This window comes from Saccostrea cucullata, unplaced genomic scaffold (assembly GCF_032062105.1).
Source record: "Saccostrea cucullata isolate Sc308-1 unplaced genomic scaffold, CSIRO_AGI_Scuc_v1 ctg572, whole genome shotgun sequence".
Lineage (NCBI taxonomy): Eukaryota > Metazoa > Mollusca > Bivalvia > Ostreida > Ostreidae > Saccostrea > Saccostrea cuccullata.
Window position 1 is genome coordinate 1 of NW_026930578.1, and position 7,006 is coordinate 7,006.

At 30.5% G+C, this 7,006-nt stretch overlaps 1 long non-coding RNA gene across 1 annotated transcript; it reads left to right on the forward strand.

The window, feature by feature from the left end:
* The first annotated feature begins 747 nt into the window (after nucleotides 1-747).
* Nucleotides 748-3,102, forward strand: LOC134229138 (uncharacterized). Its single transcript, XR_009984131.1, has 5 exons — nucleotides 748-879; nucleotides 993-1,135; nucleotides 2,579-2,672; nucleotides 2,809-2,882; nucleotides 2,977-3,102. It is a non-coding gene; the product is annotated as an uncharacterized LOC134229138 (long non-coding RNA).
* Nucleotides 3,103-7,006: the final 3,904 nt, after the last annotated feature.

Genomic DNA, 7,006 nt, shown 5'->3' on the forward strand with positions numbered 1-7,006 from the left:
CTAGGAAATTTAGGGTAGCAAGGTTTTTTGGTATTTAAAATTTAGGTTAAAAAGGAAAGTGCGTCTTTTAAACTGCTCATTCTCTATAATAATTAAAGAAAACCAGTCATAGATATAATATTGTTGCATTTCTGTCCAGATTGCATACAGATTACATGTAACATAAAAAGGAAACTTACTTATAAGCATTTCAACTCCTAAAATAGCATCTAAATTAAAAATAGGTATTCCGGTTTATTTTGACATCATTGAACTCAACAGATGATTATACAAAACATAACCTATTTGAAAAACGAATCTGTAAAATTAAATAAATGACGACAGATTGAATACATGTTCATGTATGGAACAAAAAAAACTTTTTTTTTTCGATTTGACTCCAATTATTTTTAATAAATGTTTTAGCATTACAACTCCTAAAATAAGATCTAAATTAAATATACGAGTAGGTATCCCGGTTTGTTTTAATATGATTGAACTCAACAGATGAATATACGAAACATGACATGTTTGAAAAAGGAATCTAAAAAAGAAAATTAAATAAATAAAGATATATTGACTTCATGTTTGTGTATGGAACAAAACAGACTATATATTTTGTTTCTTAATTTGACCCTAAATATTTTTGATAAATGTTTTAATTAGTGCTGGTATCGGTAGGACGGGGACGTTCATTGCTCTGGATATATATTTATATATATTATATATATATTATAAATATTTTTAATTAATGTTTTAATTAGTGCTGGTATCGGTAGGACAGGGACGTTCATTGCTCTGGACGTTCTGTCTAGGTACGGAGAGGAACATGACAAAATCAACGTCATCGAGTTCGTTAAGGCCATGCGTAAAGACAGGATGACGATAATTCAAAACTCTGTGAGTTGTTGATTGTGTGCGTCTCTTAGTTTACATACAAATTTTAAATTTTTATACGGAGAAATTTACCATGTACCATCTTAAAGCCTTATCTTAGTTGTATTTCATTTAAGGATCAGTACGTATTCCTTTATCACGCCCTGTATGAGTACTTCGGAAGAAAGGCGAATTTTATAAGCAGAACAGAGTTTATTGATTTGTATGGCGAAATGGAAAAAAATAAAAAACAAGAAAACGACTTGGGAATGAATTCAATGTAAGTATTAAAATTCAAAAATTTATTTTTACAAAATTGTACTATTTCATGTACATGCAATGACTTATGATGATTATAACTTTATTTGTGAATCTGATAAAAGCTCATTAAAATTAGATATTTCGTTTATTTGTTATAATAACATTTCCAATGTCTTTGTCCGAGATGAAATTACAAATAGTAAATGTACTTTATTTCCTATTCATTGTATTGGTCCTTCAATAGTCGCAGTTTTAAAAAAACCTGTGCAGGGCGGGTTAAATAGCTAGACAAAAGCAGGACTTAGAGCACGTGGATTGGCGGAATCAAAAGCATGTAAATATAAGGAATAACCGTCAGATTTTTGCAATTTCATGACGATAATCACGCAAGCCAATCGATTGATTACATCATGAAATCGAAAAATTAGACAATTATTCCTTAATCAGATGACACGCTTAGTGTCATTAAATTTGCTTTTCAATAAGCATATTAGTCATCTAAGGATATAGCCGTTTTCAAATTCATTACTTATATGAAGTTTGTTATGTATTGATTTGCAGGATTGATTCAATTACAATTTTCTTATTCAAACTATTTTCCATTAAAAAGATTATATTCATTGTAATCGTTACATTTAGAAACTTTTGGTTAAAGTAAAATAGATTAAGCTTAAAAATAATTTTTTTAAAAGGTCACCTTAAATGTACTGTTGCTTTGGAAGATGTACACTGAACCCATTTTTCTATGCAATATTGAGTCATGCATGTACTATCGTGAGAATATACCTGTTGAAGACCCCTTGATTTAGAGTATTTATAATTTTACAAGTTACAATCTATACATTCAAAGGAAATAAAGATGATAAATTTTACAAAAGAAATAAATTGCACATATTGATGTATTTTATTCATTGCCTGGAAACCAGTCATAATGCGGAATAATTATGTTAACCAATAAACTATTTTAAAAAGTTCATCAGAAAGAAAGCTTGGTAGATTTATTTCTAACTTTAACTGATCAAGTATATTTAAGAAATGAACTTATTTTTTGAAGATTCATGAGGCAATGAACTGCGATGATTTACAACGGCATATTTTATGAAGCGCGTTAGTCTTATTTTTCGATTTCATGAAAATAAATATGCTGGCGTAAAGCATTGTAGTTCATATACCTCATGAATCTTCAAAAATTAAATTCATATCTTATATTTACATTATTTTTCTGATGACTTGTCATAATTTTACGCCATTCATCTGTCATTTTTTTTTTAAAAGTGTGCATTATATTTTGTGACATTAAGTGAGGTATTATTACGTAACAATGGAGATATTCATGCTTATTCGTGGTACATATGTAATGTAGTTTATGAGAAAATAAACTGCATTTTATTTTTAGAAGAATCATAGGGGAAATTTGTTGGAAAAGTAAATATTATTTGATAAATTTATTTTGGATTTCAAGGTTGTAACAAATTTAAAGCCACGTTACATCGCCGATGATTTCAAAACAAGACGGCAGCACATGAAGCTCAGTTTTACTCAATCTGTTTTACCAGGTTATGTTATTTGTTCAATTAAAAAAATTATAAAAACTAAAATGTGATGTTTGAAAAAAAAAACTATTTTAAAAGAATTAATTGCATGTGGGTATTCAAATCAATGAAATTTATTTTTTTAATACATATATTACAGTTGAAAGATATCTTGTGTATTTAACATCAACTGTGAAGGGACGAGATCAATATTACAATGCAGTAAATATTTCGGTAATTCTCATTTGACACATGCTTCTATCAGTTTAAAAGTTATTTGATAGTAGTGTTAGGGAGTTTATATATTTGTTTTCTGTTGTATTTTTAGTCGTTTACCAGAGCTGAGGAGTTCATTTCTGCGCAATTTCCGGTATCAGGAGCCGCCATTGATCTTGCTCGTTTGCTGGTTGATCAGGAGTCTCCATTCTTGATCTCGCTGAATCCTTTATCTGAATTTAGTGAGGTAATTGATAAGAATGATTAAGAATTTATTCAAAGGAGTAAATATTTTTTTAATGATTTGTGACAGTAAAATTTCCTGTTTTAACAAGATAAAAGATTGGGCTGACAACACTGTCAAGAAAATTGATTTGGCTCCATATGAAATCTCAAAGAGTACACAGCAAATGGTTACAAACAACTTTCGGAAAACAGACATTAAAATTAAAAGGAAACACGTGAGTTTATTTTCTTTGTGATATATACACAAAAGTCGGTACAGATGGAGATTAGGGATTGGAATATTCCATTGCTTGTATAATATAACACGCAATTCATTGATTGATTGATTGTATATTGTTTAACGTCCCTCTCGAGAATTTTTCACTCATATGGATACGTCACCGTATGCCGGTGAAGGGCTTCAAATTTTGACCTTTACTCGGCACTCAGGGCCATTGAGCAGTGAGGGATCTTTATCGTGCCAACGCCTGCCGCTGACACGGGGCCTCGGTATTTAAGGTCTCATCCGAAGGACCCGCAACTTTCACTTCAAAGTGCCGAGCGCATGGCGAAGGAACAGTTGCTACCAATTTTAACGACTAGTTCAGTTGCGGCCGAGATACGAACTCACGACCTCCCGATCACGGAGCGAGCGCATTACCGATTGAACTACCTTGAACAGTACACGCAATTCAAATAATTTTTTTAGAATGAGAAATTTTTTAAAGAGTATTTCGAGATCAGAAGGGTCTCTCACATTAGAATTTTATTTTTTTTGTTGCTTACGAGGTAATTCTATGAGAAACAAAGTAACTAAAAAAAAGTAAAAAGGAATGTGCTATTTATTTTCACAAACCGTTTTTGCATATTATCTGTAGGGTGAATTTCATGAAGTACATGTCATTGAATGTCTTGATTGGAGTTTGTCTGAGCCTCTACCAGCACAACCCGGATGAACCCTTATTTCTAAGTATGTATTACTACTACCAAGAAATGTATGTATTTTAAACAGTGAATATTCAGAGATGTTTTTAAGAATTAATAAGTTTTGTTAATATCAGATTTGTAGAATTTATTTTTTTCTATGGACGGAGCAACATGTTGTGGTGTATTTATTGCTGTGTATAACGCCATAGAACAATTACAGCTGGATGACGAGGTAGACATATTTACCACAGTACAACAACTGCAATGTCGCCGACCGGAAATGATATCTACAAAGGTAATTAGCACATATATTATCTATAAGAATATATATGATAATAAAATTTAATTTATTAAAAAGGATGAAAAAACATATTATACAAATGTATATTGTTTTTCTCGTAGGAGGAATACGAGTTTTGCTTTAATGCTGTGTATGAATATCTGACTTCGGACAGCATGTATGCCAACACTTAAAGATCTAGAGTGAATATATCTATTGACTGGATCTTCATGCATTCATAAATAAAACTTTATTTAGCTTTTCATATTTGGAATGTCTTGCTTACAGAATGCAAAGTACTTACATGTAGCTGGTATTTGTATATTAATTTGTAGATATGGTCTTATGTTGTAAATTTTAAGAAGTATTGACCATATTACTTTGATTAATTTATGCGGCCAATTTCCAGGATAAAATTCAACAATATTCTTACAAACTTTCTGTGCCTTTCTAACTTTGGATCTGAAAATAAAAAAAAATGTAATGAATTTTCATTTGTTTTACTACGATTAACTAAACACTACTGGACGAAAAAAGTGCTGAGAATCCCAAATTTTACTGATAAAGTTTGATAATTACTGATACTGTGCTGTTGTTGCTGATAAATACTGATATTTACTGTTATTATTACTGTTTTTGCTGATATTTTTTGTTGTTTCTGATAAATACTGATAATTACTGTTGCCTTTTACTGTTGAGTCTGATAAATACTGATAAATACTGTTGAGGTACTGTCGTTGCTGAGAATTGCTGATAATTACTGTTGAGGTACTGTCGATGCTGAGATTTACTGAAAATTACTGTGGTCATTGTTTTAAACCTGGTAATTGGTTTAAAATAAAACAGAGGGCTATAAAAACCTTCAATTATTACTTTCTTTTACTTGAATTGTCATGGCAAAATTTTCATATTTTTTTAAATGTTCTGCTTGTGGCAAAATTACATGACTGTATGTATGTATGCTGATCTCAATTTCTACATTACGTTAACTTTGTGAAAATTTTGACACTAATCAAATGAATTATTAATAGAATGAATATATAGAAATAGAATTAATAAAAAAAATTAACTGCAGAAAATAAATGGAATTTTACTTTTGCATAAGATCTTATTGAAAAATAAACTGTAAATATAAAGAAAATTATGCTATCTTAAAAAAGATCCATCGCCGCCTTTCCCGACTACAAGAAAATTATGTAGGGAGATCGGTGATCTTTTTTTTTCAATAATATTAAGAAAAAAGTTCTTAATGGATGGGGAAAAAATCGGGATAAAAAAAGTTTCCTGCAGATTAGAAAAGTTGGGTTTGTTCCGTTTTCACTAGGTCAACTGCGCGGTCGAGTTTGGACAACATTTTGTTTTTGAAGGCCTTTTTTTCTCTAGAAAACAATTATATTTATCTTGTTAAATGTTCAGTTTTCTGGTCTCTTTTCGTCGAAATATTTGACAATTTGCTCGAAAATTAGAAATATTATCCCTTTTAAAAAGTAACTAAGAGGTGAAAACAGGTTTGAAGATGTTCAATCTGTGGGCACTGATTTTAATTAATAATTTATTTACTTATTCATTTATTTTAATGTTATGTAGACGTTTGTAGTTCGTCCAAGAATTAAACTCCTCCACATGTACATATGTACAAGTACACACTGTATGCATGTGCAACCGGCAAATGGGGCGAGCTGATTAAAAATTAGAGGGTAAGAATCCCTAGTACAAAGGTACATGTGTTTAGTTTGTCTCTTAAAATTTAAATACAAAATCATTTTTTTATTTAATCAGTTTTAAATCTCATTAATTTTTTTTTATTTGATTTTATGGAATGGGAAATAAGAACTGAAATGAGACTTAATTTAATGTGTTACTATTAGTAGATGATCAAGTTGATCGATTTTAATTTTGCATGGTAAAAAGTTGAAAGGAAAACACCTTTAAATTGATTTCAATTGATCAGAAATCGGTGATCGAGCCGTGATTTGGCTGTATTGTGTACATGTCTTCAGCCCCGGGGTAGAACGGGGTACAACTTGTATATTCCATGCAAATTGTAGTGGTCAGCGTAACAATGGGCACTAATTACCTATTGTTCTTCGTCTGCGGCTACCGGTGTTTTCAATAAACAAACTACCTACACTGTACATGTACTCGCTACTTTGGAACAATCTTAAAGTTTATGGTCGCACGAAAAAAAAATTCCATAATATTGAATTTGATGAAGAATAAAATTGATAGAAAAAATATTTAGAATAGAACACTTTGGTACTATAATGAAAAAAATAAATACAAACGTGTACATCATGTACGTTAATTGTACAGACTTATTTTCACTATTATTTCAATTCTCAAAGATCTATCTTCTTCAGTATTTAATTTCATTTTTTAGTTTTACGCATATATTTCTTAAATCAATCAATCATTTATTTGAATCTTTTTACCATTTTACTTTAGTATACATAGACCACAAAACCATAAAAAATGTAGGTGATTTTATACATAACAGTAGGTCTAAAAGGCATGGGTGAATAAGAAACTAAACAAAAAAAATTTGTAGGTTGCTATAAATGCGAAGTAAGGTAATTTAGGCCGGGGAGTATATTTTGTTTATCAGATAAAAGAATATCCCGGGGGAGGTGGTCACATGTATTTTCAATTCTGAATCTCTGCTAACGATGGTTTGGGACCGGTAAATACGTAGACGAGAAATTGACTTCAC